Here is a 24,615-nt window from a genome sequence, read left to right as displayed (position 1 = left end):
TGAGCTATGAGGTAAAATTAAAACTACATAATCAATGTTCAGTGGTAATGGTATTACAACAAAAATTACGAAAAGCTATGTCCCAGAGTAGAGAGAAGGGTTTAACTTCGTGGCCCAAGTATCGCCCCCAGATTGACTTGACTTGAGGGGATCATTCATGTCATGCTGTTACTCTCTTATCCCAGGTATAACAACTATTCGTCCTCCATCTACAAGGCAGATATCCCCTCAGTTTACGAAGGAACGGAATACGCGCGCTGAATCTACCCCAACGACTGTTCAACTCCCTACAACCTCCTCTCACTTAGATGAGTCTGAAGAGTACTCTTCGGGACTAGGTCAGTCAGCTATAATCGGGATTTCCGCGTCTGTTGGAACTGTGCTAGTTATATCTGCTATATTCTGTTCAGTGTGGTGGACATCCAGAATGTACACCAAACGGTCTTGTTCCGGTGTAAGCTCAGATAAAGAGCATCAATGCAGCAACAAGGCGGGAGAAGGAGATGGCATATACGAAACAGTGATTGGTGAGCGGCTTGATCAGACAGATGTACTAATGACTGTAGAGCAATCAAAAGAGGCTGCCGATCCTATGTACGAGAGCCCAGCTAACATGAGTACTACGAAGACTTCCTGTGTACACACCTCGAATGAGGCCTACGCAACCACATCGGACATGCTCTAATTTCCTGGGGCGAGTCTTATCAATGAGAATTCTACTTTCATGGCAGTAGTGCTAACGTGTCGCATGTGGATCTGTTTCATTGGCTTTCCTTATCTGGTGGAACTCCACGACTGCCAGCTCCAAGCACAACACAATGTGGCAGATCTTAGACAGTGTGGCAGATGCGAGTTGGTGTAACGCTACACCCCCCCCCCCCCCCGCCCCAAATGAAAAAGCTGAGCTACGCATTTTTCAGCCTCTACGTTACGCTCTCACCAGGTCACGAGCTAGTTAAACACCAGGAATTACATGCAGCGAGGACAAATATTCACGTTCTCTTCCGTATCCATAATGACTTGTACCTGGCATTCTATGTTGGATATTAATTGTCTCGGAACATATTGTATCCCTGCATGCATTTCTTGCCATTCCATGGCAGTGAACGAAAGGATCATACTAATGTATGATCCTTTCGTTCACTGCCATGGAATGGTTTCTCACTTGAGCAGCCAATAATCTAGGCAATAACCTATTCATATTAATTTTGATAGCCACTTACCTTTCAGCTTTACCTAATGAGAATTGTGCATAACCTAACCTTTTCAGAATACACTGAGTGTGCAATGTTATGTACTATAATATGGATATGAGCACCACAAAGCATTTGCTTCACTTGTTTCACTAAATCACTTCCAGCAACGGTATCCTTCGCGTTTACATTCGCCTCTTTTACTTTGCACATGATTTACAAGAAATCGCTGAGCTGTGCAATCCTGTTGTCGATCATATAAAACAGCAATCATGCGGGATGGCAAGATCATTGTTCACTGAACTTGGACCATATTATACTGTACTACATTTGTATAATGAGTACTAGTATGTACATTCCATTGTAGTAGTACCGTAAAGTCCGCTGCAAACGCTCACCCCATTTTTGCAAGATCTGCTGGCCTGTACGAACTGATCCCATGCACTGTCACCCCTACTGTAGTACGAAAGTGCATCTCACACCGTAGCGCGAAGAGCGCTTTGCTATGGTAATCTTTGATTGTCCACTTTCCTGGTTTCAAAATCTCTTTGGGCACTAGCTCGTAGTGATTTTATGATGTTGGTTGTTTTATTTCGCAAATCCAAACGGGAGTTTCTTCCGAATAACAAGGTAGCGAAGAACAGAGTATTGCAGGAACCAAAATACACTTCTGGCGGTGTTTCAAGCCATCATTTCCTAATCACACAAAGCGCAAAGGCAAGGGTTTTTCTCGAACACTTCAGAGTTTTCAACAAGTTAAATAGCAGCGACTTTGTATGTGTAGCTTCTGTGACATCCCCCCTGTTCGACTTGCAACTGGTACCGGTCAAGCCGTTGAACAGTGACGCTTTGTCAGAACAATCACCGTTCCGTTCTGAAAGCGCGACATCTTGGGCCTGCAGAAATTTTTAAAAGGATTTGAAAACCAGATGGATTCGAGCCTGTAAACTACCACCCTATCTCCTTTCTTCTTTGCGTATCCAAAGTGTGTGAACGCATCTTCGATGATCACTTATACAGACATGTTTCGCCGTTCCTGAGTCCCGCACAATCTCGGTTTCGTAAAGGCGACTCCACCTCCCTTCAACTGACGCGCATTGTGCAACAGGTATGCCAGCATAGGGATAACAGAGCCCTTGCTGGTATGTGCTTCTTTGACTTGGCGAAGGCATTTGATACCGTCTGGCATCGATGACTTTTGGCAAAGTTCGAGCATTCATTCAGGGTAAGCAAACAGCCACTCTCCTGACTGAAATCGTATCTCTCTGGGCGTTATCAGTACGTAACTGTGCTTGGCACACCCTCGGCTGCAGAGTCAGTATTGTCAGGGGTTCCTCAAGGATCAATTATTGGTCCCCTACTATTTATAATTTACGTAAACGACTTACCTGCAATCTTTCCTGGAACATCTTTGTTTGCTGATGACACGACCCTTCTTACCTCATGGCCTTCCCTCACTGGCCTGAAAAACAACTTCTGTGCTGGCATTCGGATGTCGTCCTGAAGGCTGTTCCCAAATCCATCAAAAACAAAGATCATGCTCTTCATGTCCCAGCCGGAATTCACATCTCTCATCCATTCCAATTTTTCAAATCCAATTGACATAGTGTCTTCTCACAAACACCTTGGCATTGTAAATAACTCTGCACTCTCTTGGTTGCCCCACATCGGATATAATATATTATCAGTTCTGTCAAAAATCAAGCAAATCCTTAGGAATTCAGTCTCTTCCCCCCACTGCTCCTACCTCCCAGTCTCTTGCAAGCTTCTTTTTTATTCAGCCTATCTTCGCCCAGTATTCGATTATGCCGATACGTCATGGGCTGGATTATCCTCGTCCGCTGCTGCAAAGCTTGAAATACACCACAAGAAAATCCTTAAAATTCTCCTCCGTCAACCCCGCATGCTCTCATCATCCGCTCTTTATAAACTCGCTCACCCCCACCCCCCGTTATCACATGGACGCAGTGCACACCTGGCTGCTCTTGTCCATTCTAGTAAGCTTGAGGTGCGCCCACCTCATCTCATGTGTTTTAATTGGTTCTCTTCTCTAAGAACTAGGGACTCGCAGTCGCTCGTACTCCCCAAGTGTAACTCATCCACTCTCTTGCGCTCCCCTCTCCTGCTTTTTCTGTCTGGCTCACTCTGCCCAGAGAAGTTAAGGATATGATCTCACTCCGCCTGTTCAAGATCCGTGCCGCGCCTTATTTACTACGACATAAGTAGCACATTATCCACATGTCCTTTGCGTCTCTGTTGCTTTTCACTGTTTTCTTTGACATGCTCTTTCTTTACTGAGTTGTTGTTGCTGTTGATTTGCTCCTCTTTTGTTTTCCCTCCCCCTTACTTTTATTTTTCGCCGTGGTTGGCAATCACCCACTCTCTTTGTTGTGAACCCTCTAAGATTCTCTTAATTGTCAGGATCGTACGACCACACGGCACGAGGACAACTCTTTTCCTTTACACAGTATATTTCACTTCATCGAATAATTAACAATGAACACTAATAACACCAGCTATTTATAGCATGCAAAAACAGCGTACATGCAAAAACATATGCATGTAAAACTGGACATAACAGCGTATACAGCAAAACACACACAGCGCATATAGCGTATGCCATGCAGCAACATCAGCGGTACGGCGGAGTCGAAAGACAACATTGCGACGAATACAATGCCATAAGCGCGAAGGCCTTTCCCAATTGAGAACTGGTGGTTTGCAACATTCTCCCCACCAAAGGGCTTCTCACCGCCGTAGAACAATGCACACAAGTCAAAAACGATCCGGGGCTCTGACTATGCGCCCAGAACGTGTCATCTCCTGCTGCCGTGGTGGTGGTAACGGTGCTGACGGTTCATACGCTGGCTGCTGAGGGACGATAGCAGGTTGAGCGGTATCTGCAGGCCCAGGAGCCACGTCCTGTGACGATACTTCTAACGGCACTAACCTTTGGATCGGCCTCAACAGGGTACTGGTACTCAACTTAACCTTGGCAACACGACGCTTACCATCTCGACCAGGGAATAACTCGATGATCCGTCCCAAACGCCAGAACTGTTTGCGCTTGGTATCATCGAGAACAAAGACCACATCACCCACAGCTAAAGGGCGCGACATGGTCTGTTGGTGTTTGTTCAGCTGACTTAGGTACTCCACCTCCCAACGATTCTTGACATGCTCCAGTGTCCGACTGAGGTAACGCAATCTCGATGACATCTGCGCAGCGTCCAGATTACCTGCTGGCTTCTCTGACGACATCCAGATGTCACCCATCATCATTGCAGGGGTTACTGGTGGCTCATCCAGGCTATCCGACACATAAGTTAGCGGACCACTATTCACCACTGCTTCAACCTCATACAAGAGGGTCTCAAGCTCCTGGACCTTCAGAAACGCTGTTCCCATTACCTTTTTCAAGGCACTCTTCACTGTACCAACCATTCTCTCATAGAAGCCTCCATGCCATGGTGCAGCTGGAGGATTGAACATCCATGGCACACTCAGTTTGTCAGATGCCGCCTTGAACGTTGTAGCATTGTCAGACCTGATCCGAGACGGCAAACTACGTCTCGCGACAAACTTCCGAAATGCTATCAAGAATGACTCAGTACTTAAACTATCGACCACCTCCAAGTGAACTGCTCTGGTGGTGGCACACACAAACAATGCTATCCATACCTTCGGAGATGACTCACCACGGCGCACGTACAACGGACCAGCATAGTCGATGCCGGTAGTTGCGAACGGCCTCTCGTGAACAACTCGGTCTTCCGGCAGCGGCGGGCAGACTTCTGAGGCAGCCTTAGCCTTGTAGCGGCGGCATGTAACACATCGCTGAGTAATGTTGCGTAGCGCCCGTCGACCACCGATAATCCAAAATTTCTGACGGATGAACGACAAGACTCCTTCTACACCTTGGTGCATCCTTTCAACATGCATTTTCTCCAACAGCAACTCGGTCAGATGATGTTTGCCTAACAGGACTGGGTGCTTGGCTCCATACGCCAACTCGCTGTGCTGAAGTCGTCCCCCGGCTCTGAGCACTCCATGCTCATCCAGAAACGGTGCAAGCTGATAGACCTTCGACCCAGGCTTCACTGGTTGACCTTGCTTGATCAGCTCAAGATCCTCAGCGAAATATGCGGCTTGAACGATGCGGTACAATACGTTGTCTGCTGCAAAATAGAGTTCAGCACGAGGCTCAGTGTGCTTCCACTGCAACATTCAAGTCACCATGCCCTGTGCCCTCGACCATTTACTGAATCGGAGCCACCATTCCTTATCAGATTCTCGACTACAGGTGGTGGCTGACACTCGTACTTCTACACTGGACTCATCTGTAGCTGCGGTTGAGGATGCGGTGGGCCAGTCATTGGGCTCCGTGATCCAGGTTGGTCCGCCCCTCCAGAACGGACTACGGATCTGCTGTGCACTACTCCCACGCGACGGTAAATCTGCTGGGTTGTGAAGGCCCGGGCAATGGTTCCACACAATGCCGACCTTCTTCGATATCTCTTGGACTTGACTGACGCGGTTAGCCACAAATGTTTTCCATTTGTACGATGGATTACTGATCCAATGAACGGTAGTGAGACTGTCAGTCCAGCCATAGACTTGCGTGACGGTCACACGCAGCTCCTTCACCACAAACTCAGCGTAGCGAGCCGCTAGACATACTGCTTGTAACTCAAGGCGGGCTAACGTGGGCGGAGACACAGGTGCCACTTTGGCCTTGGCAAATACCAAGTGCGACTGTCCATTGACGACTGCATACAAACAACATCCAAACGCTTTCTCACTGGCATCGGCGAAGGCATGAAGCGCAATCGGCGTGTCAAGATTGCAGCAAATCCAACGTGGTATGTCAATGCTCACCACTTCGGCCAACTCTCCCCACCATTGCGCACATGCGGCTGCGATGCCATCAGGCAACCTATCATCCCAGTCGCCTCCAACTTTCCAGGCTTGCTGTAGCAGTATCTTTCCCGGCACAACTGCCGGTGCTGCTAGACCTAGCGGATCAAACATTGATGCAACACACTTGAGGAGGGATCGCTGGGTCCAAACAGACGGCCTATCGGACTTGCCTAGCGCTGCTATGCTGAGCAAGTCATCACTGGTTTTCCATTTCAGACCGAGGACTTTATCTCCGGCCTCTGGATCGCACGGGATTTCGTTGCCTCGCCACTTGCGTAACTCCATGCCAGCATCCGTAAGCACACGCACGCTGAACTCTTGCATCTCCTTGGCTTCCGAGGCATTGGAGACACTAGAGACCAAATCGTCAACGTAGAAACTCGTGAGCAAGAGATCAATACGATCTCGCTCTTTGGGTGCAGACAACGCCCGTAGCTCCTTCAAGTGATGCTGAATCACCGCAGTAAGCATGTACGGCGAGCAGTTTACGCCAAATGGCAGTTTCGTTAGCCTCCAGGTTAACAGTTCATCGCTGTCGCTTCGACCGGGCCACAAGAAACGCAGGTACGGACGGTCTTCGGGATTAACCGCGACCATGAAGAAAGCCTTGCGGATGTCCGCTTGCAGCGCGCTCTTATATTCACGGAACCATAATAGCATACCTGCGAGACTCGGCAATAGCGACGGTCCAGGGTCAACCATGTCGTTCAACGACTTGCCATCTGGAGCCGTCGCCGAGGCATTGAACACCACTCTTAACCTCGTGGTTGCAGCGTACTCGCGGAATACACCATGATGCGGTACATAGTACCCGGCATCGCTCTCACATGGCTCCAGCTCAATTGCTCCAAGCTCGCGGTACTCCCTGATCAGCACATCATCATAGAGCGCACGCTTCCCATTCCTCTTCAGCTTTTCAAGAAGCCGCGTTGCGATGACTCTAGCTTGAGCAAAGTTATCCGTTGGGCGACGCTCATTTCGCCACAAGAGACCCACTTGGTACCCGCTGCCCTGGCGACATAGCGGGAACGATGGCAGGTGCTGATGTTGTTCTGGAGGTTCATCCAACTGCCATAGTTGTTCAATGTGGGCTGTGACACATGACACGGTCACCGGCTGACTGTTTCGACTTGGTGCAGACGCTGGACCAGATAATACATTACCTATCTCTGTGTTCCACACCGTCTCACCATTAACTTCCTTCTTGCTGTGCAGTACCGCGTTGATATAGTCTGCACCAATCAGCATATGTATTTCGTCTGATGTCCCTTGTTGAGGCTTGTCACTCAGCTCTACTCCCCAACTGTGCCACTGCGCAATGGTCTGCGGACTTGCGCACTTCAGGTCCATCTCAAGCGTTGGTTTCACGAACGCGCGTACCCGAATGCTAGCGGAGCTACCCTGGATCGTGATGGCGTACTTATCCATGCGCTGTTGGGTTGGTTCCGCGCCGAACGGCTTCACCTCTACATTTTCAACCCCAACGTGTTCTGCATCGATTGCTGACACCAACGCTGCAGTCACGAATGACGCCTCAGCACCCGAGTCCAGGAACACGCGAACCTTCGCGTTTCGAGTTCTTCCCTCAACTCGTGCCACTCCGGTCATCAGCCGCACACTTGGCGAGTGTAGACAGCACGACCCAACATTCTTCTCCGTAACTATCTCAGTCGGTTTCTCTCGGCTGTAACCTGCTCTATCCAACACATCATGTATTAGCAGGTGGTGTTTCCTCTGGCATTTCGTGCATCTCGAGCCTGACCGACATTCTCTGGCCATATGGCCATACTTAAGGCAGTTCCAGCAGAGTCTCTCTCGCTGCAGAAAACCCTTTCTCCCTTCCTGTGGCAGCGACTTTAGCTGCTTCTCTGCATCTGCGACCGATATCGCCATGCACTGTGCCGACGCCGTGGGCCTTGGCACGGATCGTTCTACTGGCTTCCTGGCAGTATCACCCTGTCGTCCGTGCGCGGCCTGGTAAGACGCGCCGTGCTCCTGTACCTGGCGCAGTGACATCCCGTAGCACTGCCGTTCGACCAGGTACGTCTTGATCTCAGGTCCGCATTGCTCCAAGGTTACCTGCTTTGCCATTGCTTGCAGCACCGGGGACATTTTACCTATATCGGCGCTATACTTGGTGTCCACCTCGCCATCTTCTGTCATAGCGAGTGTGGCCCACACCTCTACCTCTCGGCAAACACGGACAACGTATTGATGAAACGACTCATCTGACCGCTGCTTGCCTGTCAGCAATGTCTTCCACGCTTTATCCGGAGTCTTTCCGAGCGAGGCAAGCAACTCTCGTTTTGCGTCCTCGTAATTATTGCATCCAATACATCATATCCTCTCCGCTTTGCTACCCGCTAGCGCGATGCGCAGTCGCAGCAGCCATTCACTTTCTTCGAACTCGTTCTTGGAACAGATGTCCTCGAACAGTCAAGATCACGCTCCAATGGCTGCGTTCCATCATATGAGGGGATTTTCATCAACGGTTGACGCCCACCGCTGTGACTGGGAAATTCCTCTGTACCTCCCATCGCGGCTTTACCATCACCCTCATATGCATTGGCGATGCGCTCGTTAATCTCCTTTAGTGTTTTGTCAAACTCGGTGCGGAGCGCCTCCTCTCGCCGTCTGGCACTGCGCTCCTCACGCTCCTCGTACTGTTGGAGCCTCTGCTCCACATGTTCCATCAACAACTCGCCTTCTAATCCTAACCGAACTCCATTGGCGATAAAGCTGGCTTCCAAATTGTGTAGTTGCTCTGCCATGCTCGCTCCTATCCTGGCGTGGTCGCAAAATGTTGTGAACCCTCTAAGATTCTCTAAATTGTCAGGATCGTACGACCACACGGCACGAGGACAACTCTTTTCCTTTACACAGTATATTTCACTTCATCGAATAATTAACAATGAACACTAATAACACCAGCTATTTATAGCATGCAAAAACAGCGTACATGCAAAAACATACGCATATAAAACTGGACATAACAGCGTATACAGCAAAACACACACAGCGCATATAGCGTATGCCATGCAGCAACATCAGCGGTACGGCGGAGTCGAAAGACAACATTGCGACGAATACAATACCATAAGCGCGAAGGCCTTTCCCAATTGAGAACTGGTGGTTTGCAACACTCTTAACATTGGCCGTGGGAGCTCGCGGTTTTCCTGCCGACTTGAATTCTCACTTGACTGACTCACCACTGCCATCCAGAGCACACCAGAAGTCCATCGAACCGTCCACTCGGTAGGGTCCAGCGGATAATGCTCCGAAAATGTTCGTATAATGCTAACCATAATGCTCCAAAAACTGCCTTATAATGCTGATTATAATGCTTCAGCATTGGATATAATGCTCTTGGTTTGGGACAAAAATGGAAGAAAGTCTGCACATTGTCAAACTGCCAGGAAACTATGCATATCGTTGATCTGCATCTGAAGTTGCCACCTTATCTCTCACGAGCTCCACTACTTCTTAGCACTATGACATGATCGCTTCTCCATTGATTGCTCTCCATTCTAACTTTGATGCAGGGTTGTGGCAAAATATTCGGTGTATCAAATCCTTCCCCTAATTATCTATGTTGTGAGAGATGAAACCATTATTGCAGGTAGTCATTCATTGTTGGGATGAAGTTAATCTTGGCAAATAGTATCCCTGCCTGCAGACAAGCTGTCACTGCGTCCACTCTGTGAATAATGTCTTCATCTGAAACACCAGACGTGAGGCCAGCTCCTGAGATCCGATCTCAGATCGAGAGCCCTCCCATTTGAGGAAATCCTGAAAACATGTGGTCAGAAGTCATTTTGCCACTCTACATCCTTTGCTTGTGCTCTCATCTTCTCCTTGAGATGGTGTGTAGACGTATGGCTTGCCACAATACTCTTCCTTTCTGATAGTATTTGACTGTAGGCCTGGCATTACAACCGTCCACAACTAACTGTACGTGCTTCATCAGGAAAGTAAGACAGGCGCTGCTGAGCAATCGACTTGGTACTGAGTCCATGAGAAATTCTAGTTCTTTTCGAGCCTCCTGAGCTGGACTCGGCAAAGGCAGTTCTTTTGGAACGAGCTCTTTCTGTTTATAGCCGCTCCTTTATCCTGCCGGTCCAAATTTGGCAATGCATCAGTGTCTACTTCAGTATCGATAGAGATGCTATCGCCAGAGCCTCTGGCACAACTAGAAAACTCTTCTTCGTCTGTTTGATATTCACTTCGCGTATGTCTCCTCCATAGCTCTCCATTATTCTCAAAGTAAAAGAAACCTCGTAAATAATTTCTCCGGATTTGTGTCACTTGAACTTCCTCGGCTTCGGTTGGGCATGCTTCACGAATGGCTTGTATACATTTACCTGACCACATCGCTACAATCATAACGTTTTTATGTAGCAATAGCTATGTAGCGTTAGTGCTAAATGTGTTACGTGTCTACACAATCACAAAGTAAAGCGCCGGTACAATGCATAGTGCTCAAACGCCCGGAATGGGCGGAGCGTAGTGCGCAAGAGGTACACAAAAGGAGTAAAATAGGGCTGTTTCGTTGTTACTCAGAGTTTCATGGCAAAAACCAATCATCAGACAACATCTCATGATCATGATTGTAGCCGATTGTTGCCAAAAACCTGGGATTTCCCGATATTATCCACTATGAAACTCTTTATGCCGCTCAAACCACACGTAATGCTCGTTCTGTTCCTTTCTAATGCTCCATAATGCTCTGATGCTCGGATAGTCGTATAATGCCGAATATAATGCCGGCATTATCCGCTGGACCCTATCAATGACTAATGCCAGTAATGGTGCAAACTGCAAAGCCAAAGCCGCAAAGGCTACAAAAAGTACAAGTACAATCTTTTGTTGAGAGGTTGAAGGAACTGCCGGTCTTGTCCTTGATCCTCCAGGACAGCTCGTGGATGTACCCCCCCCCCCCCTCCCCTCCCCCTGTGCCTACTCCTCCCCAGTTTTTGGTGCACTGAAGTGTCGCTGAAGCCGAGACCTCAGGTCGGCGGAGATGCTCCAGTTTCACCACCACAGTTGCGTCTGTAACCACCTCTATCATGCAGTATTCTGTTCTCGAGGTTCGTGGTTTCTCGTAAAAAAAATCTACTTTTTGTTGGTGGATTTCTTTTGCCGTAGGTGTTTGGTGAGCTCAGTGCTTTTGCGGTATTTCTTGTCGCGGAATGACAACGTGTGGTTGTCTTACTACTACTAGTCTTGTCTTGAAAGTGGTTTCTGCTGAGTCGATGTACATGTATGTTTTGTGCTCATCTTGACTGGTGTGGTGACGTGTGCTTCATATACACCGTGTGAAACTTGGCCACCTTCTTTGGGGCATTCTTGCTTTCCCCGGCAAGGCTTTTCGGGTGCTTCTTGTCTTAGTTGTTGCTTCGCCCACTGATTACTGCTGCGATATTGGTCACACTATTGTAGTGGATCTACATGAGTCGCTGTCCAATAGATTCACTCACAACTCCAAGTTCGGCCTTTGCGGAGTTGATGAGTATGCATACTATCAAGAATACATAGACCGTTTATGTACTCTTGATAGTATGCACAGGAGGTTGTTTGCGAAGCGGTCAATGATTATGTGATCGTTCAACTTACTTCAAGCTCACAAAATGCCTCGTATCATTTTTGCCATTGAGTCGACTCGGTTGCTTATTCACCTCGGCGCATGGCTTGTCGGGTGCCTGTCTTTTGCGGAGTGTCTGGATATCAACCCCGCTAAGTCGAAACTTGTAAACCTACACTGTATACAGTGTAGAGGACTTACTGTACTTACTTTACAGCCGTGCTTCAGTTTGTTCGGTTTGTTTGCCTGACGATAAAAACAAACTAAAAAACTCTGAAGCCTGAGTATATACGAGTAGCAACGGATATGCTTCCTTGGTCATGTACATACATTAATTTTTTCTATCAACAATCATACAAGCAGCTCTTCACTTCCGTTTTCTGTGGACATGGTGTACCGGTAGACATGGTAGACGCGTGGACCCGGTGGACGTGGATTCGTGCGAAATAAAAGCACGAACCTGGCCTTTGCCCGGTTGGTTGCATGCACAGAGGAGAAAGCGAACCAGCCGCTGACCTAAGACATTATTTTTTACTATTATTTTTAGGTCAGCGGCAGACCATCCACTGTTCTGAATCTGAGTGAACACAGCCTTTTTCGGATCCACAGATGGAAACAGCTCGTGTGTTCATGGTGTGGAAGTCCAGAAGCCACCTGGCCAGCTCCAAAGGTATTGCAGGCAGAGATGGAAAGGTGCTCAGTTTTTTGGCAGCCGAGGAATTATGTACTTCCATCAGCGCTCTGCTCACCGAAATATTGGTCGCGGATATGCAGTCGTTACAATCTGCTGGTTACGGCTGAGTGAACTAGTTCATGCGTGAATGAACGGCGCAAGAAGACTACGTCTGTCCAATGTGTTGTTTGATGTGTCGAAGAAGCAAGCCAGTTGTCTCGGTCGCAGAACAAGCGCCAAAAGTTGACCAAGAAAAATGAATCCGGTTAGTGGAGGAGCTGTTTCTCTGCGTCGCCTATACTGTATGCCACTGCAAACATTGCTGTCAAAACATTTCCAACACCTTTCTCTTGTATGCTGAAGGTGGTGTTCGTTGTCCAGCGAATTCTGCAGTGCCCGAGGAATAGGGCGACTCCAGAAAGAGTGAGTCACTATGGCGTGGCGAGCAGCAATGGTCCTAATTGCGTTCCTGGCGCTGGCAGGTGAGTGAGCTGAGTGAACTGTTCGTTTGTGACAACAAACCCCTACCACATTATTCAATATGGAGTGAAATTATACATGCAGAGTCATAGATGTATGTGTTGATAACTATGATCAATATCATCAGGCCTGGCCTCTGTAGGTGTAGGGGGTCCGAGGCTATTATATTTCAAGCTGTCGAAAGTATTCTTCTAATAGCATAACCACGAAACGGAGGGTTAGCTTAGGGCAAAGCAGTAACACCAGTGCACTCTGACGAAAATACCTCAGGGTTTATAGAAATACATGTCGCGTACCTCCATATCTTTTCCGCGGGGGGGGGGGGGGAGGAGTACGAGTGCAGCCTTGCTCAGACGTCTAATAGTGGTTGTGTTGTTGCAGTGTGAAGCCGAGATAGTTTTATAGCCAGGACTATCTACTGAAACAGCAAAGCTAATTGGTAGACCGTTTTCATTAGACATCTCGTCCTTTTTCCTATTGTAGCGATGCATCCTGAACTAGAAAAACTACAGTTCTGGCCAGAGAAATCCAACCTCATGAATAATGTAGTGCTGTGTTCAGAGTGTCGTGTTTGTTTGTGTGTGTGTGTGTGTGTGTGTGTATGTGTGTGTGTGTGTGTGTGTGTGTGTGTGTGTGTGTGTGTGTGTGTGTGTGTGTGTGTGTGTGTGTGTGTGTGTGTGTGTGGTTTGTGTGTGTGTGTGTGTGTGTGTGTGTTAGTGTGTGTGTGGTGTGTGTGTGTGTGTGTGTGTGTGTGTGTGTGTGCGTGTGTGTGTGATATTGCTGCGTCACACTCAGCGCTATCGTATTCATTAGATTGGATTTCTCAGTTCAGGGCTGTAGACAAATTGCTTTGTGATCGCATACTACAATGGCTGTGTATGCTTTGACGGTGACAGATTGTTACAAGGTGGAGGACACATGGCAGTGCTATGTAGTAGCCAGAAATAGGTTGTCTCAACACAATTATACTAGTAGCTTGTGGGTCAGTTACTGGGAGAAGTGATTGTTGTGCTGATAGTTGTGCTGTAGTCCATGAAGAGGCAGTGTTCTGGATCCACAGTTTTGGCAAGTGAAATCTGCCCTTGTAAATAATTATAACAGCTCCAGGCTGCATGTCCCTGCCACTATAGGACACTATGCTCCTCAGAGAACGTGGCTCATTCATCGCGTTGGACTTTGCCACCACTAGAATGACTGTGTTCAATTGCACATTAATAATGATGATATTACTACTCAGAGTGCTAAGGTTGTGCTAAACAATGTGAAGTTTTAATCCCTCTATCCTGTTCCTCTTCACTCTTTCTTTGTACAATTTGCAGCGGATCGTCAGTGCTGTGGGAGTGAAGATGTGACCTTTGAACAGAATTGTATAAGTGGAGACTTGCAAAACACACCCACCACTACACCAAGCAATGCCTTTCAGCAGGCAATGCAGACAAACACATTCAAGTTTGATGCAACGTCAAAAAAGTGTGTTATCACTTCCCAATATAAATGCAACCCTGGATATGGTTTCAGGAAAGGCAGTGCCCAGAATTGGGGTCAGAAAATCAGGTTCGAATCAAATGATGGCATTGAGTGGACTGTTCAGAAGGAATGTACTGGTAGGTGTGGTAAATTATACCTTTCCTCCATTTAAATAGACTGTTTTGACAATGGGTGACTTCTGGGCCAGTAACGTCATAATTTTTGCAAGTGATTACAGTCGACCTACTCTTATAACGATAACCACTATAACAATATCACCTGTATAACGATATTTTTCTGTCAAACCGAATCACTCCATTGACTTTTGTATACAATGGCTCAGTGTTACCAAGTGCCCTCTACCCCCATGCGTACTGCCCAGTGCCATTTTGTAGATTTTTTCAGAGTTTTGCGTACTCGTTTTTTCCGGGTCAACATTTTGACAGATTATTAGTGTAATTTCCTCCCAAATGGCGAAGACATCGATCAAATATTTGGATATAACCAGTACTAGTATTTACAGAGATGAAAATACGGCGTGCGATATCTCTGGAGTCCGACATCGTCACTCTTCGGCGATTATTGCATTGGACAGATGGATGTTTTCGCTACCACATAGACTCTTCGATTGTTGAATTTGCATAAGAAACGATGGAGTTACGAAGGTTTTAGTAATCGATAATACATGATCGTTTTCGAGATAATTGATATCCGTACTGCGGACAAACCTTCGTTTTTCCGTAAAAATACGGACGAAAACGGGCGGTTGGCAACACCATTGGCTAACCTCTATAACATTATTGCTATAAGTATAACGATATTACCGCTAAATATATTGACCTTTGATAAATACCCACACTCATTAGTGGCCACACCATCAACAGTATGAAATTCAAATAAATTTGCCTTGACTCAATAAATACAACACCGCACGTTTTCCTAAAAAGGAGTATTTTATAAACAGTATGTATTGGCCTCAGTGGCATTTTAAATAAAAGGGGGTTTGTCAACTGACAACCGCTCTATTTTGTTGCTATTGAATCTTGGCGCGTGCGCTGGATGAAAAATTATTTTATTAGTGATGTCGAATTGGCGCGTGCGCTGGATGAAAAAATATTTTATTCCCGTAGCTATGCAAAAGACGTTACTTCAGTAACGTCTGGCGCTACCCAGGGTCCACACAGCTTTAATTTGGTGTTTGTGGCGGGCGGGCGGACCTTTGTCTGGCGCTATCCTGTATCTGTCCCGTACCGTACCGTACCAGCAAAGACAGCTGACCACAAACAGCTGGCCACAATATTCAAATAGGGCTTTCAAATGCAAGATCACAACGTGAAGCAACTTGGAAGAATGAGTATGAATGCGAAGTGTTCGGGTAATCATGTAGGGCGATTGTGCGGGTTCGAATCCCGGGTTATGCCATAACATCCCTATGCTTTTTTGCCTAGGTCATCAAGGTGGTAGACGGTGTCGTATTACCCTCGACCGTACCTGTCCCGTACCGTTCTGTACCATCAAAGACGGCTGGCCACGAACAGCTGGCCACAATACTCAAATAGGGCTTTCAAATGCAAGATCATAACGTGAAGTGATAAAAAAGCAATGATAATATGCACCGAAATGAAGGGTGGTAGGGCAGGGACACTGGTGAGACTCAAAACTGACTTAAGTCAGGAAAAGAAGCGACAATAAAGAACACACCAGATGCCATATTTGCAACTGAAAATGTTTCGCGAGAAATCACTCTTTTGCGCTCCCCTCTCTTTATTGCTTATTCTGTTTGGCTCACTCTACCCAGAGAAATTAAGGACCTGACCTCACTCCGCCTGTTTAAGATCCGTGCCGCCCCTTATTTACTACGACATACATAGCTCATTATCCGCATGTCCTTTGCGTCTCTGTGTTTTTCACTGTTTTTATTTGACATTATCTTTCTTTACGGAGTTGTTGTTGCTGTTCGTTTTGCTACTCTTTCTTTTTCCCTCCCCTTATTTCTATTTATCGCCGTGGTTGGCAATCACCCACTCTCGTAACATTGGCCGGTGTTTCCGCCGAGTCTTGAGATGTTGTAATAAATAATAATAATAATAATAATAATAATTTCTCGCCTATCTCGCTGCGCTCGGCCGGCGAGAAATACAATGTCCCGTACCGTACCATCAAAGACAGCCAGACATCAATGCGGTGTTGTACGGTATAAGGATGTTGTATAGCATGTCGTACAACAGTACGATGAAATTGTGGGAGAAACAAGCGAACGCTTGGGAACGATGAACGTTACAACAGTCTTATTGTGAGTGAGAGTCAGGCCAAGTTTATGAAGATCAGTAGCGAGTGCTATCCCGAGCATTATGTTAGCATTACAAAAGCATAGACAGGATGCGTATTATAGGAGACCCAAGTTGCTGAAGATCTGTAGTCATTGCTGATAACGTGCAGAAAAACAAAATCGCAGCCTCTTTTGCCGTCGGACGGGATGTGTATTATAGGAGACTGTAAAGTGATGTAATATGCTCCAGAGGCACCCATGAATTCGGCCGTCAGCAACAGTTAAGCACAAGCACACTATCAAGGCAAGGAAATTATTGTATAATTGTATTGTATCGTATTGTATGGAATTTTATTTTACCTCATTGGCTCAACAGGTCAATGTATTACTCCAAAAGGCCAGAAAATCCGATTATAAGGAGATAAAAAGGAAAAGAAGGAGCAAACCAAAAGTGGATGAAGTGGGAGAATATAACAATGCGCAATAAATTCTGCAATTACTTTTGCCTAACTCATATTCAAACTGATTGAAACTTTTTTGCAATACAATGATGTAGCCAATCAATGGAAAAAAAAACATTTCCATCAGTTCTAATAACATGCATGATGAGCTAGGCAAAAAAAGCATAGCGTAGGGCGCTGAGCTTCCAAGCTCTCTCGTTAGTGATGTCGAAAAAAATATTGACTTTTCGGGCCAGTCACCCATCGTCAGAACACACACACACAACAACACACATACAAGGGGCGAACCTGGCCTTTTATAACGAAAGCAAGCAAGAGCGAATGTATGTCCATGTACAAAACAAACGAAACACACAATAGCCATATGCAATTGAGTGTATGAATTTGCATGTACAACAGACAAGGAGAAGTGCGCTGAAAGAGTGGGTATGCAGCAGCTCAGGAGATAAAGTGCAGGAAATGCGTGTACGAAGGTGTATACCACAATTATTGCGTGTACAGCCCTACACAGACATAGCACGATTTACCAGTTTCACTGTTTGGGTGCTAGCGCCTTCAATGGCCATCCGAAGGAGATATTGATCTCCGGACGACGCTCTCGAATCTCGATGTACTCCCTGATTTTTCTTCTTGCCATCTGTGTTTCCACAGCCAGTACTTGGGTCTCAATGAAAATCACATCTGTGCTCTTGATGGTTCCGTGCTGCTGGTGATCAGTAGCCATGTGGCAGTTGCGGGCCGCGGTGGCCATTTGTGCGCCCTTGGCGGGCAGATGCTAGTTTCAGGCATGCATCTTTACTCAATCAATTATTATCAATTAACGCATGCTCCTTATGCGGAAGCATACACGACCCACGCACAGACACAGCAGTAGTTGGTACAAAAAAACACGGAGCAAGAGTCATGCGAGCCAATGCAACAAACAAAGAGAGCCAGGCACGAAGGCTGCTGAAAGGTGTACATATGGAAAGCGAGCTGTTGAGAGAGTGTGCGCATGCGCACAACGGCGCATCCGTGAGCTGGCGCGAACACGCGCGTGATAGACATCAGCATACAGTGAAAACATTACGTCACCTCGTTAACATACTTTAGCTACGCAAAACTTGCGAGAGCATATTCTTGAATATTTGAATTGTCCAAAAGAAATCATGGCAACCCCCAGCCCAAGGTGTCTATTGTATGTTTGTGCACGCCATAGTGAGCGGTACGTTGTGCGGGTGTCTGCGTGTCAGAGCATGGGTACACCAGTGGTGTGTGCGTGCATGTGTGCGCTTGTGTCTGTCTGCGTAGGTGCACGAGTGCCCAAGCTGGGCGTGCGGGTGCACTTGGAGGTGCTTGCATGTTCACGGGTGCAGGGGCTAATTGAATATTGTGGCCAGCTGTCTTTGATGGTACGGTAGGGGCAGGTACGGGATAGCGCCAGGCATGCCGACGGCACAAACACAGAATTAAAGCTGTGTGGACCCTGGCTAGACGTTACTGAAGTAACGTCTTTTGCAGAGCTACAGGAATAAAAGAATTTTTCATCCAGCGCATGTGCCAAGAGTGAATAGCAACTAAATAGAGCGATTGTCAGTTGTCAAACGGTTTGCCAATTGAAACCCCCTTTTTTTACAATGCAGTTGCGTGATGTCCACCACTTTCTGAATTAGTGGTATTTTATAAATGATTTTTTGCGCACGCGCAAAATATGTTAACACAGAAGGCGCATGCTCTGTTCCCAACAAACTCTCACGCGCTCATTGTTCTCCGAAGTCCACTGTTCCTGACTTCAGTTCTTGCTTTGTCCGCATTGGCAGTGGACTTCTTTCTCAACCTCAATCTCAAGGTTTACCACAGCTCACGGAGATGCCCCGTGCACGTAAGCAGTCAGCTCCCGGGCCCAGGCGATCCAGTCGCAGGCGCGCCTCGTCGTCCCCGTATGCTGACACTCCAAATCGAGCCCCTGCGAACCATGCGGCCGATCGTTCCGGCAATGCCCGTGCGGAGCAGGACGATATCCCGTCCGCCGTTCCCCAGCCGGCCAGCCTACTCACAACTGGCCTAAATCCACGTTCCGTTACGGCGGCCGTGTCGACGGCCCTGCACCCCCTGCTGGCTCGAGTCGAGCGCCTTGAGGAGCGAATTTCAGCTCGCCAGGATCCGGACGGCCATGCTCAGGCGGCGGTCCCCTCAGTGGCAGATGTGGTCCAAACCGCGTCCAACACCGTCACCCATCACCCGCCGCAGGTCGACTCCGGCCCCATGGACATTTCCCTCATGCAACCCGCGCTGCCTCCGATCGTAGCGCCCATGGCGAACACTCGTGAGTCCAGCTCTATTGTTCCCACGGTCCCGCGTAAGTTGCTTGACAAAATCACAGGCGGCGAATATATTGAGCTGGAGGATCTCCTCCCGGAGAATGTGGGCGCAGGGTCCGAGCCCTTGGAGCTCAGTACCGCCAACGGAGAGGGCCGGCGTGTGTCCCTCAATTTATGTGTGACTAAGAAGCGCTCCATTGTCGACTTCACTGCCTGGCTGGAAGCCTACACAATCTACATGGCCTGCGCACTGAAACATGTGCCATTCCGAGCACTGGAGCTGGTGACGTACCAGCACATTATCTGTACTGCCAACCAGCAGTTTGCGACCCCAGCTGTACTGGGGTATGACCGTGCCTTCCGTGCAGCGGTGGCAACAACCTCGGCTCGTTGGGACGCAATCGACCAAAGCCTCTGGAGCCTGCACCTGATCCGGGCACCCCGACCATCATGTCCGCGCTGCACAACGCACCACAGCCTTGACCGTTGCCCACAGTATTTCGCAGGGCCACATGCTCCAGCTGGCACCAACACCAGCCGTCCTACGCAGCCATTTCTGGCCGGGGCAGGCAGCACCTGCCAGATCTGCCTCAACTTCAGCCGTGGCCGCCCATGCCAACACCAGCCCTGTGAACGCTTGCACGTCTGCTCAACCTGAGGTCATCCCGCCGCTCGCTGCACCAACGACGGTCGCCGGGGACCCCGCCAGACGGACAAGCCCGTCGCAGCGAAGTAGTCTCCCCACGCCTCTGTACATAGCCCGCCTAATGACTCTTTTGTCTCGTATTTCTCGTGTCCTCTCTGACTTTATCCTTAATGGCTTGCAACACGGGTTCCCCATTGGCCACTCTGGTGCTTCTGTATCTATCATCTCTGGCAACCTCCCAACTGCCATTGAACATGCCCAGTTTGTACAACAACAAATTGCTGACCGGGTCCGACGTGACGAATCGGCCGGTCCTTTCTCTGTCCAGCCTTTCCACCCATTTGTATGCTCTCCGCTCGGCGTAGTGCCCAAGAACAACGGGAAATTCCGCCTCATTCACCACCTGTCCTACCCTGACCGTATGTCTGTCAATGATGGAATAAACAAGGATTCGTTCTCCCTACATTATGTCACAGTGGACGATGCCATTGAGCTTCTGCAACGTCAAGGTCCCGGTGCCTTGATGGCGAAGCTCGACATGCGCAATGCATTTCGACTGGTCCCTGTCGCACCCACTGCATACCATTTGTTGGGTTTCCAGTGGCAGGGCCAATTCTACTACGACAAAGTACTGCCATTCGGGCGGAGGTCCGCACCCTACTTGTTTAACTGCATTGCGGACGCACTTTGCCAGATAAGCTGTGAACTGTTCCAGGTTCCCCACCTCCTGCACCTTCTGGACGACTTCTGGCTCTGTGGCCTTGCAAACTCAACGCTATGTGCGCAGCGTCTGAACGTAGTCCTCTCCGCATTCCGCTACCTGGGAGTTCCCATTGCCGACGAAAAGACAGTCGGCCCAACCTCCTGTCTCACCTTCCTGGGCATCGAACTGGACTCCGTCCAGAAAGTGGCTCGTCTCCCACAGGACAAGGTTGACGACATCTGTTCCAGACTATTGACCTTTCGCCAACACCAATCCTGCCGTCTACGGGAGCTTGAACAGCTGTTGGGCAAGCTGAACTTTGCCAGCCGCTTCATCACGCCGGGCCGTACATTCATGCGCCGACTGTATGATGCCACGCGCAACGTTTCCAAGCCCTACCACCGCATCCGTCTCTCTCCAGAATGTCATCTGGACCTTCTTTGGTGGTCTCACCTACTCGATGGCTGGAATGGCAAGTCATTCTTCCTCGATCTCCAGGAGACGCTGGCCAGCGACTTCCTGATAGAAACTGACGCATCTGGCGCCATTGGGCATGGCGCAGTTTACGGCACGCATTGGTTCGCCAACACCTGGTCACCACAACACACTCCGCCCTGCATTACGTTCAAGGAGCTGTATCCCATCTGCATTGCATGTGCTACGTGGGGCCACCAGTGGTGTCGCAAGCGTATCCGCTTCCATACCGACAACGAAGCTGTCACCGCTGTTCTCAAGTCTGGCACCAGTCGCTGCCCTAATGTGATGTCACTCCTACGGCAGCTCTTCTTCATCTGCGCCAAGGGTAACTTTATGGTACCCGCCCGTCACATACCTGGAACTACCAACATCCTTGCTGACGCTCTCTCCAGGCAAGATTTCAAGCGATTCCATTCGTGCTACCCTACCGCCGCTCACATGCCCACTCCCGTGCGTGCTCTTCCGTCCATTCCTGGGGAGACTTCGGCAGTGCCTTGCACTGCCGAGTGACGGAAGTCCACATGCAAACTGCCATGAAAGCTGGCAGCACCGGTCCTGGGTAAGCGCTGATCAGACAGACTGAGCCCACTTATTGTGGGTGCCAGAGCATACCCGAATGTCACCAATGTACCGACTGTACACTCAGTAACTCAATATCACTCTACTATTGTCCACAATCTGTGGCACCCCCTCTACAGTTAAAGGGGAACTACACCCAAAAATCAAAACTTCATGGTCCGTAGAGTTTTGGACGCTGAGTCGAATGGTGAAGGTCCCACTTCGATCCGACCAAGCGTTCTTGAGATATATCAGTTTGCAATTGTCCTTTTCGGGTCCGTGCCGTGACGTCACAAACCCGTGACGTCATTGAGACTTGGTGATCCTTTGGCCAGATCCAGAAACACTGGGATTTCGCATCTTCTTTCTGTTTGTCCATGGAAGAAGAGGGTATTTGTGTCATCATGGCGTCTGGCTGTGTTGTTGGCTACTATAATCTTACTGGTAACCCCCCTGGGATGAACCTGCACCAATTTCTGAAGGATTGTGCTTGGCACAGGCCGAGCAGTGCACCATAGCAGCTATCAAGCGACATAATTATTTGCTTGACAATTTAGGGACTACAATGTAAATCCTTCGCGTGTGTTCCAGCCATTTGGCAGAGGAGGATTTTCAGGAGGAATATTATGCACTCATCCGATGCGGACGCTGGTGGATGAAACTGTGGTGCGTCCTTTTTCGCACGCCACACTGTGAAGTGTCAGTCGAAAAGCGGAGGTGAGTGCAATATTTCAAAAACACTAGCTACTGTATGTAGTTCTTTCTTTTCCAAAGCATTTGTAGAATTGTTTTGGACTACATCACTACGAAATGTGAAGCTTTCCGAAACCGGCCTGATGAGGTGGACGGCAGTAGATCTCCTGTTTCCCTAGCCTATACTGCGTGCGATCGATGAACCTGTCTGCGATTGCTGATTTTGATTTTACAGGAAGAAGATCAAGAGCGGCTGTACCATCGGTCGCAGTGACTCACTGTTGAGCTACGACCACTGCCACCGCCCCAAGGTTATAGGAAGGACTGTTTGCAGCGCCAGCGCCTCTAGCTGGCATGTTTTTTTCCTGTATGAACACGCAGTATGTACTGCTGATAAGCTACATCACGCAATGACCCGCAGTTCAAGGAGAGAAGATAGTCCACATACCAGCAACGGTGTACACCTATTCGGGAACTCGTTGGGTTTTCTCAGTATGGATGCAGATGAGAGCCAGACATTATTATTGTGTGTATGCGTGCAAGCGCGTGAGTGTGTGTGTGCGCGCACGCGCGTGAGTGTGCGCGCACGAGCGTGAGTGTGTGCGTGCGCGCGCCCGTGCGCGCACGTGAGTGTGTGTGCGCGCACGTGAGTGTGTTTGCGCGCACGCGCGTGAGAGACAGACATTATTATTATTGTGTGTGTGGGTGCACGCGCGTGAGTGTGTGTGTGTGCGCGCGCATGCGCGTGAGTGTGTGTGTGTGCGTGCACATGCGTGTGCTTTTGTGTAATGTAATATAACATTCCGAAGATATTCACGTCATCTATTCTGTGTTCTCCTTTATGTCATTCTCTCCCCATTTGCGGGAGGGACATGGAATGACAAGTAGTAGATGCATTGCCGTTAGTGATCCTGAGGGATGTGTGGGTATGCAACCAAGTGCATGAGTGCGCGCATGTGTGCGTGCACGAGCATGTGCACAGGCACTTGTATGCTTATGCACTCGTGTGCGCACGCGCTTGTGAAATTGCGTGTCTGCGTGCGTGAGCATGTCTGACTACTATACTATGTGCCCACCAAGGTGAGCACATGTGCGTGCGTGTGTGTGGGGCGCAGGCGGATATGTGCACACATATTAGAATGATAATCAAGAAGGACAGAGCTGTTCCGGTAATGCAGTCATGAGACACCACAGTAGGGCAAAACGCACTCAATATGCTACTGTGCTGCTGCTGCTGCTGCTGCTGCTGCTGCTAGAGTGCACAGCGTAATTGTTGGTACACAGCTACGTGAAATACAAGAGAACGTCTCAGCATTCTGTAAAGACTACTAAGTGATAATGCAAAAGGTGAGAATGTATTTCGCCACAATACGAATTGAGTGCAGTCCACTTATGTGAGATAAAGCACAAGTGAACCGATACACATTGCACGACTTGCACGGAGATAATGCTAGCCATGTTACGCAGCAAACTCCATGTACAGGAGTACGAGTGAGGAGACTATTGATCTGAGTACTGTGCGAATACAAAATTTCACACAATTTACGATATGAAGAGAACGATTCGATTTGTGAGCATTACGTAGGACTATACTGTGAAAACACTTACGGATTGTCAGGGTTGTCTGAGCTGCTTTGGCTGCCGCTTCATTTCGAAATAGCCCAGCCAACCGGTTGCCAGATGTTGCTGATGGAGAGCGACTTCTCCAATTGCAGTAATTTCTGCTTCATCCACATTTACAGCCCGAATGGAAGCCACCGCTTGCGCTGCCATATCCTTTCCTGAAAATTTCGGCTCATGCCCGAAGCCAAACATTTTCAGCTCAGGCTCTGAGCTTTCAAGCTCGTCTGATACGTCGGAATCGCTCATGGTGAGGACGTCTTTGTCAGAACTATTCCTTTCACATACCAAAATACCTGTACTTCTGAGCTTGGCCCAGGCAAGCAAGTCTCAATGACGTAGAAGGGCGTGTTGGGGGTGTGTCGCGGCCGCATGACGTCATGGCGCGTCCCCCGAAAGTACAATTTAAACCGAAGATATCTCAGGAACGCTTGGTCGGATCGAAGTGGGACCTTCACCATTTGACTCAGCGTCCAAAACTCTACGGACCATGAAGTTTTGATTTTTGGGTGTAGTTCCCCTTTAACAGTGAATAGGAGGTTCTCTCTTTGGGGAGTCAACCTTGCTTACCAGG

At 48.5% G+C, this 24,615-nt stretch overlaps 1 protein-coding gene and 1 long non-coding RNA gene across 2 annotated transcripts in view; both read left to right on the top strand.

Annotated features, from left to right (window-relative positions):
* LOC135808883 (sushi, von Willebrand factor type A, EGF and pentraxin domain-containing protein 1-like) overlaps positions 1–24,615 on the top strand; it is a 164,147-nt gene that overhangs the window by 70,228 nt on the left and 69,304 nt on the right. The gene's annotated exons all lie outside the window — the stretch shown is intronic.
* LOC135808882 (uncharacterized) lies at positions 21,886–23,317 on the top strand. Its single transcript, XR_010552138.1, has 2 exons — positions 21,886–22,445; positions 22,657–23,317. It is a non-coding gene; the product is annotated as an uncharacterized LOC135808882 (long non-coding RNA).

The sequence above is a fragment of the Sycon ciliatum genome, chromosome 2 (assembly GCF_964019385.1).
Source record: "Sycon ciliatum chromosome 2, ocSycCili1.1, whole genome shotgun sequence".
Lineage (NCBI taxonomy): Eukaryota > Metazoa > Porifera > Calcarea > Leucosolenida > Sycettidae > Sycon > Sycon ciliatum.
This window is presented reverse-complemented; position numbering and strand designations above follow the sequence as displayed.